This window comes from Pristiophorus japonicus, chromosome 16 (genome assembly GCF_044704955.1).
Source record: "Pristiophorus japonicus isolate sPriJap1 chromosome 16, sPriJap1.hap1, whole genome shotgun sequence".
Taxonomy (NCBI): Eukaryota; Metazoa; Chordata; class Chondrichthyes; family Pristiophoridae; genus Pristiophorus; species Pristiophorus japonicus.
In genome coordinates, this window is record NC_091992.1 from 125483816 (window position 1) to 125510558 (window position 26743).

Consider the following 26743-nt stretch of genomic DNA (forward strand, 5'->3'; position numbering starts at 1 on the left):
AAGGTCACCTCTCATTCTTTTAAACTCCAATGAGTACAGGCCCAACCTGCCCAACCTTTCCTCGTAAGACAACCCCTTCAACCCAGGAATCAACCTTTTCTGAACTGCCTCCAATGCAAGTATATCCCTCCTTAAATAAGGAGACCAAAAATGTACGCAGTACTCTAGGTGTGGTGTCACCAACGTCCTGTACAGTTGTAGCAGGACTTCCCTACTTTAATACTCCATCCCCTTTGCAATAAAGGCCAACATTCCTTCAACTTCGTATCTGCCTTCAAAACAGTGACCAGAGCTTCCTAATTAAAAGCTCAAACAGAGAGTGCATCAGTTTGTGCTGAATGAGACTGCAGCCTCAAACACAATACTTGACTTTCTAACAGCATTCATTTATTAAATAAGCACACCGATCCCGATTTTTAAACTGTAGATTGAGATGTTTATTGCGGTTGCATGCATGGTTATCTTTGCGAATGCATTACTGGAACACCCCTATTAGGCAGCGCTGGGTTTCCAACTGCAGCTCTCTCCAATCCCATTCCCCTGATCTTTCCCTGTAATAGGAAGTAGGGAATTGAGAGCAAGACTCCCCATCTAAGTCACCGGAGTAGAACTTCAGGGTAGCGTATGAAAAGTAAGAAAGACTTGCATTTATATAGCGCCTCTCACGGCCTCAGGACGTCCCAAAGCGCTTTACAGACAATTAAGTACTTTCTGAAGCGTAATGTAGGAAACACGACAGATAATTTGCGCACAGCAAGTGCCCACAAACAACAATTGTTATATATGCAGACTATAGATATACTCTCTGTGTAGTCACTGTATAGTTGCATAAGATGGAGACTTGTTACCTGATGTACTATCAATAAGGTTTACACTGTGTATATACTATGCTGGCACCACTAGAGGGTGCAACTGGTGGAGACCGGGGTTTCCTGCCCCGTCTCAGAGGCTGTCCACCAGAGGGCACAGCGGTGGGAGACCTGAGGGTCACCTGCCTAGGTGTGCAGGGCCCAGTATAAAAGGCTGCCCACCATGCTTGTGCCTCACTCTGGAGTTATGAATAAAGGACCAAGGTCACCACAGTTTGAGTACAACACATTGCCTCGTAGAGTCATTCATAAGTGCATTACAGGCAATAATGACTAGATAGTCTGTTTTAAGTGATATTGGTTGGGAGATAATTGTTGGCAGGGGCAGGTGGACATAAATGATCCCCTGCTCTTTTTAAAAATAGTGCCATGGATCTTATACGTCCACCTGAGGGGGCAAACGTCGGTTTAAGGTCTCATCCAAAAGAAGGCACCTCCGACGGTGCAGCACTCCCTCAGTGCCGCACTGCAGCGTCAGCCTAGATTACATGCTCGAGTCTCCGGAGGTGGGCTTGAACCCACAACCTTCTGAACCAGAGGCGAGAGAGTGAACCACGGCTGGCATGCTAAGAGTGATTCTAAGCAACATTTCTCTTCTGGCTGACTTCAGTCAGCGGTGACAACATGAGGTGACTGAAAGCCACCAGTAAGTGGAACATTACCTCGAGGGATAATTTGAGGAAGGGTTGCAGAGGTAATTCAGCACTTTGGCTTCCCTTTTAAGACAGGCACCCCAGTACGGGTTCCCAATTACAGTTGCATTATTCGCCCAACACTTTTTATGGGGAAAGGTGCCAGTGGAATCATAACCCGTCCTTTTCCTGTGTTTTGGGAGTGACGTGCGAGAAAAATTGGTTTGCAGTGGATTAAAAGACAAGGTTAAAATAACAAAAATCAGCGGAACATGTTTTGTGAATTGTATCAGCACGGGATTTAACTTGAGAAGAATGGGAGTCGGGGGAGGGTGGCGGGGTGGGTATGTTGGCAAAGAATAATTGGAAGAATCTAAAAGTTACTCAATCGTCCCAATTTGCAGTTCCTCTCAATATTAAGACTGAAAATTGATACAGGGTTAGAACTAGTTTGTAAACAGTCTGTGTGCCCCCGGGACAGGAGCAGTAAGCAATAGCAAACACTTGTTCCTATTACATTGGCTGGAATACATCATCATCATCATAGGCAGTCCCTCGAAATCGAGGAAGACTTGCTTCCACTCTAAAAGTGAGTTCTCAGGTGACTGTACAGTCCAATATAGGAATTACAGTCTCTGTCACAGGTGGGACAGACAGTCGTTGTAGGAAAGGGTGGGTGGGACAGGTTTGCCGCACGCTCCTTCCGCTGTCTGCGCTTGGTTTCTGCATGCTCTCGGCGATGAGACTTGAGGTGCTCAGCGCCCTCCCGGATGCTCTTCCTCCACTTAGGGCGGTCTTTGGCCAGGGATTCCCAGGTGTCGGTGGGGATGTTGCATTTTATCAAGGAGGCTTTGAGGGTGCCCTTGAAACATTTCCTCTGCCCACCTGGGGATTGCTTGCCATGTAAGAGTTCCGAGTAGAGTGTTTGCTTTGGGAGTCTTGTGTCAGGCATGCGAACAATGTGGCCTGCCCAATGGAGCTGGTCGAGTGTGGTCAGTGCTTCGATGCTGGGGATGTTGGCCTGATCGAGAACACTGACGTTGGTGCGTCTGTCCTCCCAGGGGATTTGCAGGATCTTGCGGAGACATCGTTGGTGTTATTTCTCTAGCGATTTGAGGTGTCTACTGTACATGGTCCACGTCTCTGAGCCATACAGGAGGGAGAATTGCGGTGGATGTAAACAGTCACACCGAACATTTGCATGACAGACTAAACTGTTGCCTTCTCAAGTAATAACCAACCGAATCCGGCGTGTTTCCTTGTGCTAGCTAGTTTTCAAATGGACAACTTGAACACTTGCTTCTCACAGACACAGACAGCAATCTGTAATTATCCTAACATGCGACTCCGGTTAAGCAATGCCTCAATTTCAAAATTCTCATTCTTATTTTCAAATCCCTCCATGGCCTCGCCCCTCCCTATCTCTGAAATCTCCTCCAGCCCCACAGCACCCCCCTCCCCTGAGATGTCTGCGCCCCTCTAATTCTGTCCTCCTGAGCATCCCTGATTATAATCGCTCAACCATTGGTGGCCGTGCCTTCTGTTGCCTGGGCCCCAAGCTCTGGAACTCCCTGCCTAAACCTCTCCACCTCTCCACCTCTCTTTCCTCCTTCAAGACGCTCCTTAAAACCGACCTCCATGATAAAGCCTGCGCTAATTTCTATTTATGCAGCTCGGTGTCACATTTTTATCTCATAATACTCCTGTGAAGCACCTTGGGACGTTTCACTATGTTAAAGGCGCTATATAAATACAAGTTGTTGTTATTGCCTGAATCCCTCGATGTGTCACTATCCTGTGACTCACCCCTCGCCGTGTGTTATCCTGTAAACAATATAAGCCATCTGAACCCCTCGATGTCTGGCCTAGACAGAGCTGCATGCTTATTTCGGCCATTCTGCGTGCTTCTGCCCCGTGCTTTCCTTAAATTGGGGATTTCTAGGGCAGTGCACCGATATCAGAAGGTTTCCAATTAAGGCAGGAATAGCACTTTCAACAATTTCCCCAGAGAGTCTGTCAGCGTCAATAAAACCTTCCCCGGTGATCCCACTGGAGCCACATCCACCTTTTCTCGTACCCGAGGCGGCAGAGTTTCTCCACCAGTCTTTGGTGATCAGCCTTCGGGCTCAGTGGGAAGTTGCCTGGCACTATCCACATCAGGCCGTCTCGTCACCTCGTGAAGCGCCTGTCCTGTCCTGTCCTCCTTCCATCCGCTGGTCACTGCTGGAGCTCACACGCTCTGCAATCTAGCTGTCGACATAATAACAGTCACTGAGGTTCAAAAAGTGGAGCGCGTGGAGTGGGAGCAGCCATTTCGACTGTCTGCACGGCTGCATGTGACCAGGCCATTGCTGCCCACAAATCATCATGCCACTCAAAATCGTGACCGTGTCCTTTCTCACATTGTGATTGTGTCAAAAAAAATAGGAGCATTTGTGGTTATGCTGAATTATTTATTTGGATTATTACTCCTGGTCCTAGTAGGGGGAAGGGGGTAAAACGCAAGTTCACTTATAATGGCCATACACAACAGCTCTGAATTCTCCCCCCACACTTTTTTTGTCTCTTTCCCAGGGCAGTTGGTGATGATTCTGCCATTCACACCCCATCTAGACTCATCTTTTGTTTCCTAACTTGTTCCATTACCATCTCATTTTTGACCATCGTTCCTTTTGTCTCTTAATCTCTCCTGCCTCCCACCCTATCACAGACCTTCCCTTTTGTTCTTTCCTCCCCTCCCCCTGTCACTGCCTCTGAACTGCCTTAAGAACCTTTCCAGTTCTGACGAAGGGTCACAGACCCGAAGCGTTGACTCTGTTTCTCTCTCCACAGATGCTGCCTGACCTGCTGAGATTTCCAGCATTTTCTGCTTTTAGCTCCTAACCGAGATGGATTGCCTGTATGGACGTCAATGGGAGATTCATACATAATTAGTAATTGTGTGGTTGCTGGCCAAGATCACTCTGTTCGAAAACACTGCTGACGATAATTGGCCTGTTGCAGCACAAGGTAGATAGCGTGACCCCTGTATCTTTGTAAAGTATTGTTTGAACAATTAAGAGCTGCTGTGTGTGAATGCCCTTTGTTCTGACAGCTCTTCCCGGGTTCCTCGGCTGGCCACTTAAGTTATCAGGCACAAATCGATGTATCAAAGCATCTTGTGGGGTAGTGGGTTTGATTGACGGCTGTGTCTGGGTGGAGATGTGGACCAGAGCTGTGCGTGAGGACTATATCAATGATTGGCTGCAGTACTTTCACGGACAACTCTGCAGACAGGGGATTCCAATTATGGCGATATATTGCGCCGCTGAACACAACTCATCAGTCAGTGTCTAGCCAGCAGAAAGACTCGGCTAATTTGACTCAAAGGAAACGTTTTGCCATGTGAGAAGAAAACAACCAGTTTCCACGAAGAAGATCTCTCAACAACAACAAGAACAAGTACTTATATAGCGCCTTTAACATAGTAAAACGTCCCAAGGTGCTTCACAGGGGTGTTATCAAACAAAACTTGACACCAAGCCACATAAGGAGGCATTTGACAAGGTGCCACATAAAAGGTTACTGCACAAGATAAAAGTTCACGGGTTTGGGGGTAATATATTAGCATGGATAGAGGATTGGCTAACTAACAGAGAACAGAGAGTCGGGATTCATTCTCTGGTTGGCTACCAGTAACTAGTGGGGTGCCGCAGGGATCAGTGCTGGGACCTCAACTATTTACAATCTGTATTAACGACTTGGAAGAAGGGACTGAGTGTAACGTAGCCAAGTTTGCTGATGATACAAAGCTGCGAGGAAAAGCATTGTAAGAGGAGGACACAAAAAATCTGCAAAAGGACATAGACAGGCTAAGTGAGTGGGCAAAAATTTGGCAGATGGAGTATAATGTTGGAAAGTGTGAGGTCATGCACTTTGGCAGAAAAAAAACAAAGAACAAGTTATTATTTAAATGGAGAAAGATTGCAAAGCGCCGCAGTACAGCGGGACCTGGGGGTACTTGTGCATGAAACACAAAAGGATAGTATGCAGGTACAGCAAGTGATCAGGAAGGCCAATGGTATATTGGCCTTTATTGCAAAGAGGATAGAATATAAAAGCAGGGAAGTCTTGCTACAGCTATACAAGGTATTGGTGAGGCCACACCTGGAATACTACATGCAGTTTTGGTTTCCATATTTACGAAAGGATATACTTGCTTTGGAGGCAGTTCAGAGAAGGTTCACTAGGTTGATCCCGGTGATGAGGGGGTTGACTTATGAGGAAAGGTTGAGTAGGTTGGGCCTCTACTCATTGGAATTCAGAAGAATGAGAGGTGATCTTATCGAAACATATAAGATTATGAGGGGACTTGACAAGGTGGATGCAGAGAGGATGTTTCCACTGATGGGGGAGACTAGAACTAGAGGGCATGATCTTAGAATAAGGGGCTGACCATTTAAAACTGAGATGAGGAGAAATTTCTTCTCCAAAAGAGTTGTAAACCTGTGGAATTCGCTGCCTCAGAGAGCTGTGGAAGCTGGGACATTGAATAAATTTAAGACAGAAATAGACAGTTTCTTAAATGATAAGGGGATAAGGGGTTAATGCGGAGCAGGCGGGGAAGTGGAGCTGAGTCCAGGATCAGATCAGCCATGATTTTATTGAATGACGGAGCAGGCTCGAAGGGCCGTATGGCCTACCCCTGCTCCTATTTCTTATGTTCTTATGTTCTTATTAAGGCAGATGACCAAAAGCTTGGCCAAAGAGGTAGGTTTTAAGGAGCGTCTTAAAGGAAGAGAGCGCCGTAGAGGTTCAGGGAGGGAGTTCCAGAGCTTGGGGCCTAGGCAACAGAATGTATGGCCACCAATGGTTGAGCGATTATAATCAGGGATGCTCAAGAGGGCAGAATTAGAGGAGCGCAGACATCTCGGGTGGGGGGGGGGGGGGGGGGGGTTGTGGCACTGGAGGAGATTACAGAGATAGGGAGGGGGCGAGGCCATGGAGGGATTTGAACACAAGGATGAGAATTTTAAAATTGAGGCGTTGCTTAACCTTGAGCCATCGGTTAGCGAGCACAGGGGTGATGGATGAACAGCGCTTGATGCAAGTTAAGGCACAAGCAGCCGAGTTTTGCATGATGTCGAGTTTACGCAGGGTAGAATGTGGAAGGCCAGCCAGGAGTGTGCAGCGGCCTTCCCCTTTAAGCGAAGCATCGGCAGAGCTTCCCTCCCTGCCCCAGTAACGCCCCGGGACACACCCCCAAAGGAAGTGGAGCGGTGAGATTGCGCTCCGTTTCCTTTAAGGGGCGGGAAGTGCAATTCCGCGGCGGGGGCGGGACTTCAACGCCGGGCGCTAAAAGTCCCGGCCCAGATGGTTCCCGCCCCCAATCAGAACGCAGGAGCAATTTCGCCCCCGAGATCTGCTTACGGGATTGGTCAGTGACGTGCACACAAGTGGCTCAAAGCTCAAAAACGTGACAGCAATGTTTGATCAAAGCTAATGCTAAACTTTAATATAATTTTGTCCATCCTTTCTAACAAAAGAAAATCAATTGGATTAACTGTAAAAAAAAAAAAAATCATTAACTGAAATAATGCCTCCCTGCGTGAGTTATTCCTGCGACTCTGAATAATTTCATCATCCAAGACTATCAAAAGCACATTTTGTTTTGGTATAAAGTAATTCGGGTTTGATCTGCGAAGCTAGGCCGCAGCAATATCAGATGGGAGACAGGAGCAGTGGTGAGGGATAGAGGTTGGCACAGGCCCATTTGCCGAGGGCAGGGTGGGATTTTGTAAACAAAGGAACTGAACCCCAATATTAATCTCAGGACAACACAGAATATTTAAATCCTTGCAATTTTTTTTTTAAAACCAAAGAAACGCAGAGCACCGGGATTCTAAACCAATGAATATCCGGACAAAACATATAGTTGGTATTTATGCCTCATGGTAGTACAGCCCCACTTATCTCCCACTTGTACACTTGCTGTCTCAGGTGTCCTCCATCCACTATTTCTCTGATAGAAGCAGCCTGTGGCTTGCACTATCTTCTGCAACTTCTGGTACCATTGACATGAGTATTCACTGACACACGGAGCAATCTATCTGTGACCATTAATTGAACAAGCTCCAAGTATTGTAGCTGCCTTTTCTCAATTCTGTCAGGCTCCATATTGATTTGTTACCTGATGCCCTCGCTCTGTATCCTTTGTAAACAGAACATTGCTGCTGTCACATACCTGCTAATAGATAGATCAAAGCAACGTCCACAGAGACTTGCGAGGCTTTCCTGAGTGTCAGCCTTGGCTCAGTGGGCAGTGCTCTCACATGAGTTGAAAGGTTTTGGGATTCAAGTCCCACTCCAGGAACTTGAGCACACAATCTAAGCTGACACGCCCGGTGCAGTGCTGCACTGTCGGAGGTGCCCTCTTTCGGATGAGACGTTAAACTGAGGCCCCGCCTGCTCTCTCAGTGGGCATAAATGCCCCATTGGTACCATTCGAAGAAGTGAAGGGGAGTTCTCTCAGTGTCCCGGCCAACATATATCACTCAACCAGAACAGATTATCTGCTCATTTAGCTCACTGCTGTGAAGAAATTGGTTACCGTGCTTTCCTACATTGTAAACGTGACAACACTTCTGTAATGTATTTGCTTCATGGGTTCTTTGCTTAAGAATTCATAGCAACACATCGCTATTAATAAGAACATAAGAAATAGAAGCAGGAGTAGGCCATACGCCCCCTCGAGCCTGCTCCGCCATTTAATAAAATCATGGCTGATCATCATGGTCCACTTCCCCGCCCCTTATCGTTTAAGAAACTGTCTATTTTTGTCTCAAATTTATTTAATGTCCCAGCTTCCACAGCTCTCTGAGGCAGCAAATTCCACAGATTTACAACCCTCTGAGAGAAGAAATTTCTCCTCATCTCTGTTTTAAATGGGCGGCCCCTTATTCTAAGATTATGCCCTCTAGTTCTAGTCTCCCCCATCAGTGGAAACATCCTCTCTGCATCCACCTTGTCAAGCCCCCTCATAATCTTATACGTTTCAATAAGGTCACCTCTCATTCTTCTGAATTCCAATGGCTTATTAGCAAAGGTTTAACAATGAGCTGGTAACATGTTTCCAGCTCATGCACTAGGCTCACAACTGCATACCTCATCGTGGATGACCTAGACCCAACTGGCTGGGGTTTTATTGAGTCTTGTGAACATCACGTGACTGGCTAAGCCACTCACAACTCAACAGCTCTACAAACCTGCAAATGTACTCACAGGTGCGTACATTACAACTTTAAAAGCGCTCCCGATCCCACTGTCCCCCTCCCCGACAACAGGCACGACCTACTGGTCAACTCCCTGCCGATACTTGGCCGCGATCAGTGCCCACCGCTCGCCAGTTAAATTCAAAACCAGGCCCGGAGCCGAAAATGATCCGGGCCTTCCTGACATTGGCGCCGGGCGGGCGCAGTGGACACACCACCCATTTCGCACCCGTTTCAGCTGCCTGGGCCCCAAGCTCTGGAACTCCCTGCCTAAACCACTCTGCCTCTCTTTCCTCCTTCAGCCATGATCGTATTAAATGGCGGAGCAGGCTTGAGGGGCCGTATGGCCTACTCCTGCTCCTATTTCTTATGTTCTGAAAACCTACCTCTTTGACCAAGCTTTTGGTCACCTTAATTTCTCCTTATGTGGCTCGGTGTTAAATGTTTTGTGCCATAACACTCCTGTGAAATGCTTTGGGACGTTGAAGGTGCTATATAAATACAAGTTGTTGTTGTTGTGTCCTACCGAAGTTTAAAGACTACCCTCCCGTGCGTCTGTGCAAGGTAGAAACGTGGCAGGTGTATATATTTAAACGAAAGATGTGTTGGACTTTTGTTTTTAGCTTTTAAAGAATTGCTAGAGGCTGAAATGACAGCCTGACTCCGTTAGCAAATCATTGTGAATGAACAGAGAGCGAGTCATTGGAAAACCTCCCCTGTGCACTTGTCACCCTGCAGGATATGCCGAATTACTCCCCAGATGGGAAGATTTTTCCTTTTTTCTCTCTGTCGGCAAAAACAGGACGGAAAAAAAAGAACAAAAGAAGCTGTAACTTGGAGCTCAAAGGAATATTTTCAGTCCTTCGCCACACCGTAACACTTGCACAGTCGGCCTCTGCCGAAAACAAGCTGCCGCCTTTAAATATTCAACCACAGGTCAATGCTGCCTATCTTAATGAGAACGTAATTGGATTATAAATAAAAATACCGAAGGACAAAGCTTGCCCAAAAAGCATTTTTCTGCTTGAGGTACGCGATCGGCTTCAAAGCCTCCAAACATTGCTTGGTGCATCAACAGATTCAGACAAAAGAAAAATCCTGAACCATTTTTAAACCAATTTAAAAAAAAGAATTAAACTTTAGCTTCAGGTTTTTATATAGCGTGTTAAGAACCAACTATTGTGTTCCGAAAACACATGAGGCTGCACACAGGGAGGTTAAAGTAACAGTGACCTCAGTCTTTAATAAGACACTCCAGAGTGAGGAACAGGCCTTAGGGGCTTCCTTATATACTGTGCTCCCAGGGGATGTTGGGATCCCTTTGGGACTTCAGGGGATGCGCTCCATGGTGGCAGAACATGGGAGTGCATGCTTTACAGATACACAACATCACTCCCCCTGCAAAGTCAAAGTGAAAACTATTTACAAGGTGAGGCGGTCGGGAGCCTTTCTTTCCCTGGTGGACCGCCTCGGTACAAATGTCTGTTCTGGTGTGTTGGCTGTGCCCTCGCTGGGCTGGCGTGTTGTTGGCCCTGCAGGGCTGCTGGGTGAGTCTGGCCTTGCTGAGCTGTTGGGCGTGATGGGTTCGATTTCCTGGTCCGGCGTGGTGTCGTTGATCCTTTGGGTGTGTGTTGTGGGCTCGAAAAAGGTGGTGTCTGCTGTGGGTTGTTCAGGGCAGTCTGTGAACCGCAGCCTCGTTTGGTCCAGGTGCTTTCTGCAAATTTGTCCATTGTCTAGTTTGACTACAAACACCCTATTCCCTTCTTTAGCTATCACCGTGCCCGCGATCCACTTGGGACCATGTCCATAGTTTAGCACATACACAGGGTCATTCAGATCAATTTCCTGTGACACAGTGGCGCGACCATCGTTTACATTTTGTTGCTCTCTACCTGATCATGCAGGTTGGGGTGAACCAGCGAGAGTCTGGTTTTAAGTGTCCTTTTCATGAGTAGCTCAGCCGGGGGCACCCCTGTGAGCGAGTAGGATCTCGTGCGATAGCTGAGCAGGACTCGGGACAGGCGGGTTTGGAGTGAGCCTTCTGTGACTCGTTTAAGGCTCTGTTTGATTGTTTGTACTGCCCGCTCTGCCTGCCCATTGGAGGCTGGTTTAAATGGGGCCGAGGTGATATGTTTGGTCCCATTGCGAGTCATGAATTCTTTAAATTCGGCACTGGTGAAACATGGCCCGTTGTCACTGACCAGTATGTCAGGCAGGCCGTGGGTGGCAAACATGGCCCTCAGGCTTTCAATGGGGCGGTGACGGTGCTTCCCGACATTATTTCACATTCAATCCATTTTGAAAAAGCATCCACCATCACCAGGAACATTTTACCGAGAAACAGGCCCGCATAGTCGACATGGATCCTTGACCATGGTCTGGAGAGCCAGGACCACAAACTTAGTGGTGCCTCTCTGGGCGCGTTGCTCAACTGAGCACATACACTGCATTGCCGTACACAGGACTCTAAGTCAGAGTCGATACCAGGCCACCACACGTGGGATCTGGCTATCGCTTTCATCATTACTATGCCCGGGTGTGTGTTGTGGAGATCCGAGATGAACATCTCCCTGCCCTTTTTGGGTAGCACTACGCAGTTACCCCACAACAGGCAGTCTGCCTGAATGGACAGCTCGTCCTTTTGCTGCTGGAACGGCTTGATTGGCTCTTGCATTTCAACGGGGATGCTGGCCCAGCTCCCATGCAGTACACAGTTTTTTTTATTAGGGACAGCAGAGGATCTTGGCTGGTCCAAGTCCTAATCTGGCGGGCCGTGACAGGTGATTTATCATTTTCAAACGCTTCCATGACCATCAACAAGTCTGCGGGCTGCGCCACCATCAACAAGTTTGCAGGCTGCGCCATTTCCACCCCTGTGGTGGGCAATGGTAGCCGACTGAGAGCATCCGCACAGTTCTCGGTGCCTGGCCTGTGGCGGATGGTATAGTTATACGCTGATAGCGCGAGTGCCCACCTTTGTATGCGGGCTGAGGCATTAGTATTTATCCCCTTGTTTTGATCGAACAGGGATGTGAGGGGCTTGTGATCGCTTTCCAGCTCAAATTTGAGGCCAAACAGGTACTGATGCATTTTCTTTACCCCGAACACACACGCTAATGCCTCTTTCTCAATCATGCTGTAGGCCCTCTAGACCTTAGACAAGCTCCTGGAAGCATAGGTGACAGGTTGTAACTTCCCTACAATGTTAGCTGGTTGTAATACACACCCGACTCTGTACGACGACACGTCACATGCTGGCACAAGTCTTTTACATGGGTTATACAATACAAGCAGCTTGTTGGAGCATAACATGTTTTTGGCTTTCTCAAAAGCAATTACTTGTTTTTTTCCCCATACCCAGTTCTCACCTTTGCGCAATAACACATGTAGGGGCTCTAAAAAGGTGCTTAACCCCAGTAGGAAGTTACCAAAATAGTTGAGGAGTCCCAGGAACGACCGCAGCTCCGTGACGTTCTGTGGCCTGGGCGCGTTCCTGGTAGCCTCTGTCTTGGCATCTGTGGGCCGAATGCCGTCCGCCGCGATCTTTCTCCCCAAAAACTCCACTTCTGTTGCCATGAAGACGCATTTTGACCTCTTCAGCCGCAGCCCTATGCGATCCAGTCGCTGGAGGACCTCCTCCAGGTTTTGTAGGTGCTCGGCAGTGTCCCGACCCGTGACCAATATGTCGTCCTGAAAGACCACCGTGTGTGGTACCGACTTGAGTAGGCTCTCCATGTTTCTCTGGAAGATCGCTGCAGCCGACCGAATTCCAAACGGGCATCTGTTGTAGATGAACAGTCCCTTGTGCGTGTTGATGCAGGTGAGGCCCTTCGAAGACTCCTCCAGCTCCTGCGTCATGTAGGCCGAAGTCAGGTCGAGCTTGGTGAACATCTTGCCTCCTGCCAGCGTCGCAAATAGGTTGTCTGCCTTAGGTAGCGGGTATTGGTCCTGTAGCGAGAAATTATTAATAGTTACTTTATAATCGCCGCAAATCCTGACCGTGCCATCACTTTTGAGTACTGGAACAATCGGGCTGGCCCACTCGCTGAATTCCACTGGGGCGATGATGCCCTCGCATTGCAGCCTGTCCAGCTCGATTTCCACTCTCTCTCTCATCATGTGAGGTACCGCTCGCGCCTTGTGGTGAATGGGTCGTGCCTCTGGGACCTCGTCCCGGAAAAGTTTCCAATGCCTGGCTCAAAAAGGGAAGGAAATTTGTTAAGAACCTGGGTACATGAAGCCCTATCAACATGTGATAGCGCTCGGATGTCATCCCAGTTCCAGCGGATTTTGCCCAGCCAGCTCCTTCCAAGCAGTGTGGGGCCATCGCCCGGGACAATCCAGAGTGGCAGTTCGTGCACTGTGCCCTCGCAGGTGACCTTGACCATGACGCTGCCCAGGGCAGAGATAAGCTCTTTGGTGTACGTTCTCAGTTTCGTGTGGATGGGGCTCAGGGCTGGTCTGAGTGCCTTGTTGCACCACAGTCTCTCAAATATCTTTTTACTCATGATGGATTGGCTAGCACCAGTGTCCAATTCCACAGCTACAGGTAAGCCATTCAATTTTACGTTTAGCATTATAGGTGGGCATTTCATCGAAAATGTGTGCACCCCGTGTACTTCAGCATCTGCCTCCTCTCTCTGAGGCTCGAAATTGCTTTGATCCACCATGGACCGATCTTCATCTGCCACGTGGTGGTTAGCAGGTTTTGCAGATCTTGCACCTCCACAGCGCCAACAAGGTGTGAATTGCCTTGCATTCATCCTTTGTTGCAGACTCTGAGTCATCTGGGTCACCTGAGGCCTGCTGACAGTTGCAGACTCGTGGATTCTGCCCTGTACATTTCTGCTCTCAAACACAGTTCCAGTTAATTTATGAACATTGCTAGCACTTGTGTGCTGAGAGATTTGTTTGGTGTTATCACTGGTGGACATAAACGCCTGTGCTATCGCAATGGTCTTACTGAGGGTCGGTGTCTCTACAGTGAAAAGTTTTTGTAGGATGGTCTCGTGGCCAATGCCCAGTACAAAAAAGTATCTAAGCATTTGCTCCAGGTGGCCATCAAACTCACATTGTCCTGCAAGTCGCCTTAGCTCGGCGACGTAGCTCGCCACTTCCTGACCTTCAGATCGCTGGCACGTGTAGAACCGATACCTCGCCATCAGCATCTCCCTCGGGTTAAGATGCTCCCGAACCAGTGTACACAGCTCCTCATACGACTTATCTGTGGGTTTCACCAGAGCCAGAAGATTCTTCATGAGGCTGTAGGTCGGTGCCCTGCAGACTGTGAGGAGGACCACTCTCCTTTTTGAAGCGCTTCCTTCTGCGTCCAGTTCGTTGGCTACAAAGTAATGGTCTAGCCGTTCGACATAGGCTTCCCAGTCCTCACCCTCCGAGAACTTCTCCAGGATGCCCACAGTTTGCTGCATCTTTGCGTTGGATTCGTATTCTCGTCGCCAGTTATTGTGTTCCTGACACAGATGAGGCTGCACACAGGGAGGTTAAAGTAACAGTGACCTCAGTCTTTAATAAGACACTCCAGAGTGAGGAACAGGCCTTAGGGGCCGGCTTATATACAGTGCTCCCAAGGGATGCTGGGATCCCTTGGGACTTCAGGGGATGAGCTCCCTGGTGGCGGAACATGAGAGTGCATGCTTAACAGATACACAACACCAACTACAATATTTTAAAATAATGTTTAAAACTGCAGATGGTGCAGTCCAAAGTAATGCAAAAGCCTTTTTCTGCCACTCATTATCCCTCAGATTCCTTGTAAATACTTCTAATACAGGCACGTATTTCGAAAGCATCAACTTTTACTTTAACAGCCAGAAGGACCTGTGAAAATGGAGCAAATGATCAAGGGGCAGAAATTGCCCCGTGGTGTGTCCTATTAGCACCGCTTGGCAATTGCCTTTTTGCCCCAGGGAAGGGCGGTGGTTGCGCCGGGGGCAAAATTGCCCCCGAGATTTTGGAGGTAATTTGAAGTTAGTGCCACAAGCCCATGATTTGTACCGCGGGACGGCGAGCACCGCCATCGCTGTGCGCGTCGATCCCCTTACACCCCGCGGGGAGAAATTGCCCCAGGGAACGCGAGCATGGTGCGGGCCGAAGTCTGCGCCCTTTAAGGGGGCAGGCCGTGTCCGTCCAGGAACGCCATTTTTTGTTGTTGTCGACTGACTCTTCCGTTTGGCCTGACAATGGCGGCCCTCGTCTTGACTCTCCCGCCACCAAGCAGCCTGGCCCGGCACTCCTCTTTGGGTCGAGACTGTGTTCCCCTGGTGGCCCAGTGGTGGCCATCAAAGGGCCATGCAGAGCCCGCAGCGGCCCTCCCCTTTAGCTGAAGGGGGAGGGGCCTTGTGGCACTTTAGCGCTAGGCGGAGCTTCCATGTCGCGTTGACCTCTTCAACGCGGCACTGCACCCAGCCGCGGGAGCCCCCCTCCAACGAGGTGCAGCATCTGAGACAGAGTGCGCCTCGTTTGAGGGGCGCAAAGGGGCTATTCCACGCCAGGAGTGAGACTTCCTGCCGGGCGGTAACTGACCCGGCCCGGGGAGTTATCGCCCCCGGATGGGCCGCGGGGCAATTTTGGCCCCCAAGTCTATCTGGAGAGACACGGGGAGGAGTGGGGGGGGAGCGGGAGAGGGGAGAGAATGGGGGAGCTGTTGCACACCATCTCCTTTTATCAATATATCTTATGTAGACAGTTATAAGCGTTTATTATTTACTTGCAATGTATTACCCGCTCCCGCAAATACTTTTAATCTCGGTTGAAACCTTAAACTTGCTGAGCATTTCACCTTTGACCTTGAAAAACAAGCATATGCTCACAGCTGATTTCCCAACTTTTCCACCCAAATTCAGGAAAAATGAAACCCAAAAATCAGTGGGTCTAAATACGATTTATAAATCAGGCACCATTTGTCAGCTGTGGCTCAGTGGGTCGCACTCTCGCCTCTGAGTCAGAAGGTTGTGGGTTCAAGTCCAGAGACTTGAGCACATAAATCCAGGCTGACACTCCAGTGCAGGGCTGAGGGAGTGCTGTACTGTCGGAGGTGTCGTCTTTCGATCATGGGCCCCGTCGGCTCTCTCAAGTAAGAAACTAAAAGATTCCATGGTGCCATTTCGAAAAAGAGCAGGGGAGTTATCAGCCCAATATTCAGCCCTCAATCCCTAGTGTCCTGGCCAATATTCAGCCCTCAACCAATTTCATTAAAACAGATTGGCTGGTCTGTGTCATGTTGCTGTTTGTGGGAGCTTGCTGTGCGCAAATTGGCTAACGCATTTCCTACATTACAACAGTGACTACACTCCAAAAAGTATCTCATTGGCTGTAAAGCACTTTCAGGTGTCAGGTGGTTGTGAAAGGCGCTATATAAATGCAAGTCTTTCTTTATTTAAAATTAACCCCCCAATAAATGTGCTCTCTTGTTAACAAGTTTCGATCCACAATTTTGAGTTGCCCTGCATTTGTGCTGCGCTGTTTAATCACAGTCCACTAGTAAAATATGAAAACACTGCACTGGCAATAAAGCAACTTGGCAAACTGAAGCACCATCTCGACAAACAAGGCTGTAGAGGTTTACACTTCAATAGGTGCAATCTACAGCAAGAGACATGAAGGACAGCAAGATGTGAGCTGTCTGTTCCACTCAAGATCACACGCACAACTGTACTCCAATCAACAGCCACTACTTACCGTCCTGATACAACATCAAAATGCTACCTCACATAATCACTCTTTGGCCAAAAGAAACAGTCATTTTAAATCCTGCGAGCCAAAGGAAATTAGATTGATTCCGCACTTATTCGCCACTGTAAATGGCTGTGGTAAAAGATGCATCAGTAAATTAATTTACAGGAAAACTCTCATCATAAAATAAGTCCTACATTCCATTAAAGCTGGTGGGCATGTTTAGCGTGCGCACAAAAATTAATTATAATTTGTTATCGTTTTCCATCCAAGTTTACGCTTGAGAAATCCCTCAGCATGCATAGTCGACTGTGAAAATATTCGAGGCTCTTTCAGTTTTACTGATCAGCATTTCAACTGTTAGCAACAGACCTGAACGTGGTGACATTGCTAATTTGATATTTCAGGATGTTATTATTAAAAGGCAAAGGAAAATCGAATCATATAAAAATGTACATTTTGTTTTGTTTCTGGAATGTATTTTACCCCCACCCCACTATTCTTCCCCCCCCCCACCCCACTATTCTCCCCCCCCCACCCCACTATTCTCCCCCCCCCACCCCACCATCCTTTCCCACCCCACCCCACTTCCCCACCCCCAACCCAACATTCTTGTTTTATTTGGAGGAGGCTGAGGGGAGACCTAATTGAGGTGAATAAAATTATGAGGGGCCTAGATAGAGTGAATAAGAAGGACCTATTCCCTCTTAGCAGAGGGATCAATAACCAGGGGGCATAGATGTCAAGTAATTGGTAGGTTTAGAGGGGAGTTGAGGAGAATTCTTTTCACCCAGAGGGTGGTGAGGGTCTAGAACTCACTGTTTGAAAGGGTGGTAGAGGCAGAAACCCTCATTGCATTCAACAAGTATTTAGATATGCCTACAAGGCTACGGACTAAGAGCTGGACTTGGGATTAGGCTGGGTAGCTCTTTGTCGGCCATCACGGACATGATGGGCCAAATGGCCTCCTTCTGTGCTGTAAATTTCTATGATTGTATGAAATTACCCTAACTATAGATGCTACAAATACTTAGTGGCAATCGACTTGCATTTTGCAAATAACAGCAGCATTTTCTTGCTCCTGGTCTCCATCATCATCAGAGGCAGTCCCTCAAAATAGAGGAAGACTCCAAAAGTGAGTTCTCAGGTGACTGAACACTCCAATACGGGAATTACAGTCTGTCACAGGTGGGACAGACAGTGGTTGAAGGAAAGGGGTGGGTGGGGAGTCTGGTTTGCCGCACGCTCTTTCCGCTGCCTGCGCTTGTTTTCTGCACGCTCTCCGCGACAAGACTCGAGGTGCTCAGCGCCCTCCCGGATGCTCTTCCTCCAATTAGGGCGGTCTTGGGCCCGGAACTCCCAGGTGTCAGTGGGGATGTTGCACTTTATCAAGGAGGCTTTGAGGGTGTCCTTGAAACGTTTCCTCTGCCCACCCCGGGCTCGCTTACCGTGTAGGAGTTCCGAGTAGAGCGCTTGCTTTGGGAGTCTCGTGTCGGGCATATGGACGATGTGACCCGCCCAACGGAGCTGGTCTACAGGGCTGTAGTGATACCCGCCCTCCTGTGTGGCTCAGAGATGTGGACCATACACAGTAGACACCTCAAGTCGCTGGAGAAATACCACCAGCGATGCCTCCGCAAGATCCTGCAAATCCCCTGGGAGGACAGACGCAGCAACATCAGTGTCCTCGATCAGGCCAACATCCCCAGCATCGAAGCACTGACCACACTCTTGGTCTCCATGGCTCTCACAATAAATAGTCCGAGCTATCTGCAGTGTTCCCAATATAGGAACATTTCTCACATACAATCAGAGGCTCACGACTAAGACCCACATCCCCAACAAAATGAGCTTACCGTAACTTTACACGGCACCCGTGCATGCTGTTGCTTAGTAATGCACAGTTGCCATTCAAGGAATTAAGCCTTTAAAATGATTGCTTATCTTGGAGGGTGTTTTATCCAGAGAGTTGTCAGGATGGTTTAATTTTAAAAAATGTAAGTGGGCTGGGGAGGTGCAATGTAAGTTTTTCTTCTGGTGAAGCTGCAATTTATTAAAGGGGTTCCTGAAGAAGGGGTAACCAGATGGCGGAGCACATGTGTAGGTTTAATTGCCGCCCCACTCTAGTCCCAATTTGAACCCTGGGGGAGACACCAAGACCCGATGGGAAGGCAACTCAGAAAAGGAAGCCACATTTGGGTAGATTCTTGTGCCTCCTGGTGGCCAACTTCAAGTGACAACTTGCATTTATATAGCACCTTTAACGCAGTAAAACGTGCCATGGCGCTTCACAGCAGCATTATAAAACAAAATTTGACAGTGAGCCACATGAGCAATCCACCTGCATTTTGCAAATAACAGCAGCATTCTCTTGTTCCTGGTCTCCACAGTTCTCACAGTAAATGGCCTGAGCTATCTGCAGCGCTCCCAATATCGGAACATTTCTCACATCCAATCAGAGGCTCGCAACTAAAACCCACATCCCAAACAAAACGAGCTTACCCTAACTTTACAAGGCACCCGTGCATGCTGTTGCTTAGTAACGCACAATGATATTAGGGCAGATGACCAAAAGCTTGGTGAAAGAGGCAGGTTTTAAGGAGTGTCTTAAAAGGATGGAGAGAGAGAGAGAGAGAGAGAGGCGGAGTGGTTCAGGGAGGGAATTCGAGAGCTCGGGGCCTTGGTTGCTGAAGGCACGGCCACCGATGGTGGAGCGAATAGGGTCGAAGGAGCAGGAAGAGACCCTGGCAAAGGTCTGTGACCAAGGTAACCACCAATCATCTCAAAGGCAGAGGCATTAGGACTAGGCAAACCACAGCTGAGGGATTAAAAACAAGGGAAAATGACCGAAAAATAATATATATGGGTGACGGGGAGGGGAAACGACTTGGTGATGAGTATCTGACTTTTGCTGATTCCTTATTATTCTATACACAGAACATGCTCAGGCAGAGTCAGCATGGATTTATGAAGGGGAAGTCATGTTTGACAAATTTGCTGGAATTCTTTGAGGATGTAACAAACATGGTGGATAAATGGGAACCAGTGGATGTGGTGTATTTGGATTTCCAGAAGGCATTTGACAAGGTGCCACATAAAAGGTTACTGCACAAGATAAAAGTTCATGGGGTTGGGGGTAATATATTAGCATGGATAGAGGATTGGCTAACTAACAGAAAACAGAGAGTCGGGATAAATGGGTCATTCTCTGGTTGGCAACCAGTAACTAGTGGGGTGCCGCAGGGATCAGTGCTGGGGCCTCAACTATTTACAATCTATATTAACGACTTGGAAAAAGGGACTGAGTGTAACGGAGCCAAGTTTGCTGACAATACAAAGATGGGAGGAAAAGCAATGTGTGAGGGGGACACAAAAAATCTGCAAAAGGACATAGACAGGCTAAGTGAGTGGGCAAAAATTTGGCAGATGGAGTATAATGTTGGAAAGTGTGAGATCATGCACTTTGGCAGAAAAAATCAAAGAGCAAGTTATTATTTAAATGGAGAAAGATTGCAAAGTGCCGCAATACAGCGGGACCTGGGGGTACTTGTGCATGAAACACAAAAGGTTAGTATGCAGATACATCAAGTGATCAGGAAAGCCAATGGTATCTTGGCCCTTATTGCAAAAGGGATGGAGTTAAAAGCAGGGAAGTCTTGCCACAGCTATATAAGGTATTGGTGAGGCCACATCTGGAATACTGCGTGCAGTTTTGGTTTTCATATTTCCGAAAGGGTATACTTGCTTAGGAGGCAGTTCAGAGAAGGTTCACTAGGTTTATTCCGGGGATGAGGGGGTTGACATGAGGAAAGGTTGAATAGGTTGGGCCTCTACTCATTGGAATTCAGAAGAATGAGAGGTGATCTTATCGAAACGTATAAGATTATGAGGGGGCTTGACAAGGTGGATGCAGAGAGGATGTTTCCACTGATGGGGGAGACTAGAACTAGAGGGCATGATCTTAGAATAAGGGGCCGCCCATTTAAAACTGAGATGAGGAGAAATTTCTTCTCTCAGAGGATTGTAAATCTGTGGAATTCGCTGCCTCAGAGAGGTGTGGAAGCTGGGACATTGAATAAATTTAAGACAGAAATAGACAGTTTCTTAAACGATAAGGGGATATGGGGTTATGGGGAACGGGCGGGGAAGTGGAGCTGAGTCCAGGATCAGATCAGCCATGATCTTATTGAATGGCAGAGCAGGCTCGAGGGGCCGTATGGCCTACTCCTGTTCCTATTTCTTATGTTCTTGTGTATGCTCAGCAAACTTCATTGCAAAATTGCACTCATTATATTTAACATACAGGACTGACAACCGCTCACTCTCAGCGATTTGAACAATTGAGTACAGTTAAAAACACTCACCACAGCACAACATTTACAAATAATCAATTTCCTGTCCCAAATGAATTTAGCGAGAACCTGATCCAAACACTGACTTTGTTCTTTGTCTTTTCCCCACTGAAATCCTATAACTTGATGCGCTGTACGCTGATGCAAAGCAGTCGATGGTAGAGACGGGGCATGAGTGCTCAGTGCCCCCAGCACTCAATATAATTTCAGATTCGCTTGGCTACCCATGTGATCCCCAGCTGTCGTCCACTTGATAACCTTTTTGTCATGTATTCAACAGTCATTGTAACCCATGTATAAACTGACCTAAGTTGTACACCGTGAGAACACTGACCACTAGGTGGTGAACTTGTGGGAGACACTCCTAACCTGGACTTTCAGGTAAAAAAAGGGGAAGCTCCACCCACCTTCATCACTTCAATGCTGGCTAATAAAGGTCACTGGTCACAGAGTGACCTTCTCTCAAGTATGGGCCTCGTGTGCATTTATACTGTATAGTAAGGACATATTACTTTTGAATACATGACGTAGAACGTACAGCACAGAAACAAGTCATTCGGCCCAACTGGTCTGTGCCGGTGTCGATGCTCTATACGTTCCTCCTCCCACCCTACTTCATCTAACCTCCATGTCTAACCCAATCTTCTATTCCTTTCTTACCTCTAGACTTGACTATTCAAACGCACTCCTGGCCGGCCTCCCAAGTTCCACCCTCTGTAAACTTGAGGTCATCCAAAACTCGGCTGCCCGTGTCTTAACTTGCACCAAGTCCCGCTCACCCAACACCCCCTATGCTCGCTGACCTACATTGGCTCCCGATTAAGCAACGCCTCGATTTCAAAATTCTCATCCTTGTTTTCAAATCCCTCCATGGCCTCGCCCCTCCCTATCTCTGTAATCTCCTTCAGACTCACCCCCCCCCCCCCCCCCCACCCCCGGGTTATCTGCGCTCCTCTAATTCTGCCCTCTTGAGCCACCATCAGTGGCCGTGCCTTCTATTGCCTGGGTCCTAACCTCTGGAATTCCCTCCCTAAACCTCTCCGCCTCTCTTTCCTCCTTTAAGACACTGCTTAAAGCCTACCTCTTTGACCAAGCTTTTGGTCATCTGCCCTAATTTCTCCTTATTTGGCTCAGTGTCAATTTTTTAACTTATAATACACATGTGAAGGGTCTTGGGAGGTTTTACTACATTAAAGGTGCTATATAAATTTGTTGTTGTTGTTTCTCCCTCATGTACTTATCCAGCTTCACCTTTAAAGGCATCAGTGCTGTTCGCCTCAACGCCTTGTGGTAGCAAGTTCCACATTCTTACCACTCTGGGTAAAGAAGTTTCTCCTGAATTCATGACTGGATTTATTAGTGACTATCTTATATTTATGGCTCCTAGTTTTGGACTTGTTATGTTCAGAATAACTCAACAAAACTGTATATTGTAAGCTCAAACTATTGTGACCTTGGTCTCTTTAATGTAACTCCAGAGTGAGGAAGCAGCATGATAGACTGCCTTTTATACCTCCTTGCCCAGCTATTTACAATATACATTAATGATTTGGACGAAGGAATTGAATGTAATATCACCAAGTTTGCAGATGACACTAAGCTGGGTGGCAGTGTGAGCTGCAAGAAGGATGCTAAGAGGCTGCAGGGTGACTTTGTCAGGTTAGGTGAGTGGGCAAGTGCATGGCAGATGCAGTGTAATGTGGATAAATGTGAGGTTATCCACTTTGGTGGTAAAAACAGGAAGACAGAATATTATCTGAATGGTGATAGATTAGGAAAAGGGGAGGTGCAACGAGACCTGGGTGTCATGGTACATCAGTCATTGAAAGCTGGCATGCAGGTACAGCAGGCGGTGAAGGCGGCAAATGGCATATTGGCCTTCATAGCGAGAGGATTTGAGTATAGGAGCAGAGAGGTCTTACTGCAATTGTACAGGGCCTTGGTGAGGCCTCACCTAGAATATTGTATACAGTTTTGGTCTCCTAATCTGAGGAAGGACATTCTTGCTATTGAGGGAGTGCAGTGAAGGTTCACCAGACTGATTCCCGGGATGGCAGGACTGACATAAGAAGAAAGACTGGATCGACTAGGCTTATATTCACTGGTATTTAGAAGAATGAGAGAGGATCGCATAAAAACATATAAAATTCTGACGGGATTGGACAGGTTAGATGCAGGAAGAATGTTCCCAATGTTGGGGAAGTCCAGAACCAGGGGTCACAGTCTAAGGATAAAGGGCAGGCCATATAGGACTGAGATGAGGAGAAACTTCTTCACTCAGAGAGTGGTTAATTTGTGGAATTCCCTGCCGCAGAGAGTTGTTGAGGCCAGTTCGTTAGATGTTCAAAAGGGAGTTAATGTGGTCCTTACAGCTAAAGGGATCAAGGGGTATGGAGAGAAAGCAAGAATGGGGTACTGAAGTTGCATGATCAGCCATGATCATATTGAATGGTGGTGCAGGCTCGAAGGGCCGAATGGCCTGCTCCTGCACCTATTTCCTATGTTTCTATGTGTGCAGGTGATCCTTGGGTCTCCCACAGGTGCGCCCCCTGGTGGCAAGTCTTACACATTGGTAATGTTTACATACATAACAGGACTCCCCACGCCTATCAATCCCCTTCATAATTTTTTTAATTCACAGTAGTGAGGATCTTCCTCTCCAGCATGACGTACCGTGTTTAAATGGCAGGGCAGGTTTTCCCCTGCCCAATGGACTCCAGTGAATGCCCCGAGGGTCAGCTAATGTTTGAGGCATATCCCAGTGATATTCCCACCTGCGGAGGGGGAGATTGTTGCCGGTGCAGGATTCCGATACTTGCAGCATCACAACAGGCCCAGGCAACACAGCCACAGTTTAAAAAAATCTGACTGCCTCCAGCGGTGATGTGAAATTTGTACCAATCAGAATATTTGTCCTCGAGCAATTAATACGTCTGCTGAAGTCAAAAACTGTTCTTCCAAATTTTTCATCGCCTATCTAAGCTGGGCTCCATTATGTACAAGCATGAAGAGCATCCATCAATATTGAGGCACAGAAAAGAAACATTTGCATTTATATAGCGCCTTTCACAACCACCGGACATCCTAAAGCGCTCAATAACCAATGAAGTACTGTTTGAAGTGTAGTCACTGTTGCAACGTAGGAAACACAGCAGCCAATTTGCACACAGCAAGTTGCTACAAACAGCAATGTGATAATGACCAGATAATTTGTTTTTTGTTATGGCCAGGATACCGGGGATAACTCCTCCTGCTCTTCTTCAAACAGTGCCATGGGATCTTTTACATCCACCAGAGAGAACAGACGGGGCCTCAGTTTAATGTCTCATCTGAAAGGCAGCACCTCCGACAGTGCAGCACTCCCTCAGCACTGCACTGGAGTATCAGCCTAGATTTTTGTGCTCAAGTCCTTGGAGTGGGACTTGAACCCACAACCTTCTGATGTGGAGGTGAGAGTGCTGCCCACTGAGCCACAGCTGACACTACTACTATTATTAGTGACTGACTATTATTACTACTGACACTACTTCTGACGCAGGGTCATCGACCCGAAACGTTAACTCTGTTTCTCTTTCCATAGATGCTGCCTGACCCGCTGAGTATTTCCAGCATTTTCTGTTTTTATTCCAGATTCCAGCATCCGCAGCATTTTGCTTTTGTGCTACTATTATTATTGCCTCATTTAATTCTAGAAGTAGTGATGCTAGACAACTGAGATAGACACAAAAATGTTCTTTGTGTCCGATCCCTGCCCCAGCCCAGTGCTGCTGGAAACCCACACACACACAGGAAAATCCTCCTCCTTGTCTATCTCAACAAAACAAGCTATGAGACAAATCACGGCTTTATTCTAATTACTGATTCAAATGCAAATCATGAATGTGTCTAGAACTGAATTGAACTCTCCCAGCTATAAAGATCTGCTTCAAATCTGATCTTTTTATCTGAATAGTATTCCTCCACCCCGCCACACGTTTGCATTCTACTGCAGTTTGATTCTTTCCAGAGATAATTTTCCAGGTATGACCAGGGGGGGGAATCTCCCCTTTAACTGCCCCACTTGGTTCAGCAACTTTCCTTTGTGATTATTCTGCCCTTCTCATTTTTGGAATAATTCCCTTTAAAATAGCTTTTGCTGGTAGCTGTTTAGTTCTTGCCTTCTGACATCATGCCAGGTTACTGTCCTAGTGTCAGCTGTGGCTCAGTGGGCAGCACTCTCGCCTCTGAATCAGAAGGTTGTGGGTTCAAGTCTCACTCCAGGAATGTGAGCACATTAATCTAGGCTGATGCTCCAGTGCAGTGCTGAGGGAGCGCTGCACTGTCGGAGGGACAGTGTTGAGGGAGTGCTGCACTGTCGGAGGGACAGTACTGAGGGAGTGCTGCACTGTCGGAGGGACAGTACTGAGGGAGTGCTGCACTGTCGGAGGGACAGTGCTGAGGGAGCGCTGCACTGTCAAAGGGACAGTACTGAGGGAGTGCTGCACTGTTGGAGGTGCCATCTTTCAGATGAGACGTTAAACCCGAGGCCCTGTCTGTTCTCCCAGGTGGATGTAAAAGATCCCATGGCAATATTCTGAAGAAGAGCAGGGGAGTTACCCCCGGTGTCCTGGCCACTATTTATCCCTCAATCAACATAACAAAAACAGTTTATACGATCATTATTACATTGCTGTTTGTGGCAGCTTGCTGTGCGCAAAATTGGCTCCCACATTACAACAGTGACTACACTTCAAAAGTACTTCATTGGCTGTAAAGCACTTTGAGACGTCCAGTGGCCATGAAAGGTGCTATATAAATGCAAGTCTTTCTTTCTTTCCATTTCTTATTCCTTTATTGATCCCAATAAGTCTCTCCAAATCGTTGGGTATGGGTTTCTAATGGTAGCGCTCCTTCCCGTTCTCCCATTGGTCCTTCCTCAAGCTCCCTTCACAGAGCTGGCTGCGGATCTCATTGAAATGCTGGATGCGTCTCTCTGCACGCTGATCTACCCACATCAGTACACTGCTTCACTTGTCTCTGATCACTGCTGCCTAATCGCTTTACACTCCAGTCATATTCTCGGCTGCAGCATACAGGCTTTTCATCCACCTCCTTTTTCATCTTCAATCCTTCTGGAGTTGTTCCCAACTGTGTTGCATCTTAACAGGATTTTCTCTGCATTTGTTGAAGGGCTCCTCCTAAAACATTAACCTCTCTTTTCAGGTGCGGGAGAACCCATCGTGTCTTACTAGACTTTGTTCCTCTTTCGTCCCCCCTCCCATCTTCTGCTTTGGTTTGATTTGATAGCTATTCTCCAACATTCACATCTCTTTACAACTTCCGTCTCTTCTTCTCACGTTCCCTCTTTCCACCAACTTTTAAACCGTCTTCGCTGCTGTCTCATTTTTGAATTGATCCCCACTGATTTACAAAGCAAAGCCAACAGCCCCCTTCCTCATATTAATTTGAATTACCGGTCATGACTCAAGGGCTTGTCTGGTGAAGATGTCCACTTGGTAACCCTGAAGTGTCAGATACCAGTCCCCTTCCAACTGCCCACAAATATCAGAATCATACAGCATGGAAGGCGACCCATTGTGCCTGTTCCAACTCTCTGAAAGAGTGATCCAATCAGTCCCACTCTCCCTGCTCTTTCCCCATAGCCCTGCACGGCTTTTCCTTCCAAGTCCAATTCTCTTTTAGTCACCAAGAAATCCAATCGGGAATTCAGAAGAAACTTCTTTACCCAGAGAGTGGTGAGAATGTGGAACTCGCTGCCACAGGGAGTGGTTTAAGCGAATAGTATCGATGCATTTAAGGGGAGGCTAGACAAGCATGTGAGGGAGAAGGGAACAGAGGGTTATGCTGATAGATTTAGATGAGGAAAGACGTGAAGAGGCTCAAGTGGAGCATAAACGCCGGCATGGACTGGTTGGGCCGAATGGCCTGTTTCTGTGCCGTATATCCGA

General features: G+C 47.6%; 1 protein-coding gene across 3 annotated transcripts in view; it reads right to left on the minus strand.

The window, feature by feature from the left end:
• aatkb (apoptosis-associated tyrosine kinase b) overlaps positions 1-26743 on the minus strand; it is a 497277-nt gene that overhangs the window by 366245 nt on the left and 104289 nt on the right. The gene's annotated exons all lie outside the window — the stretch shown is intronic.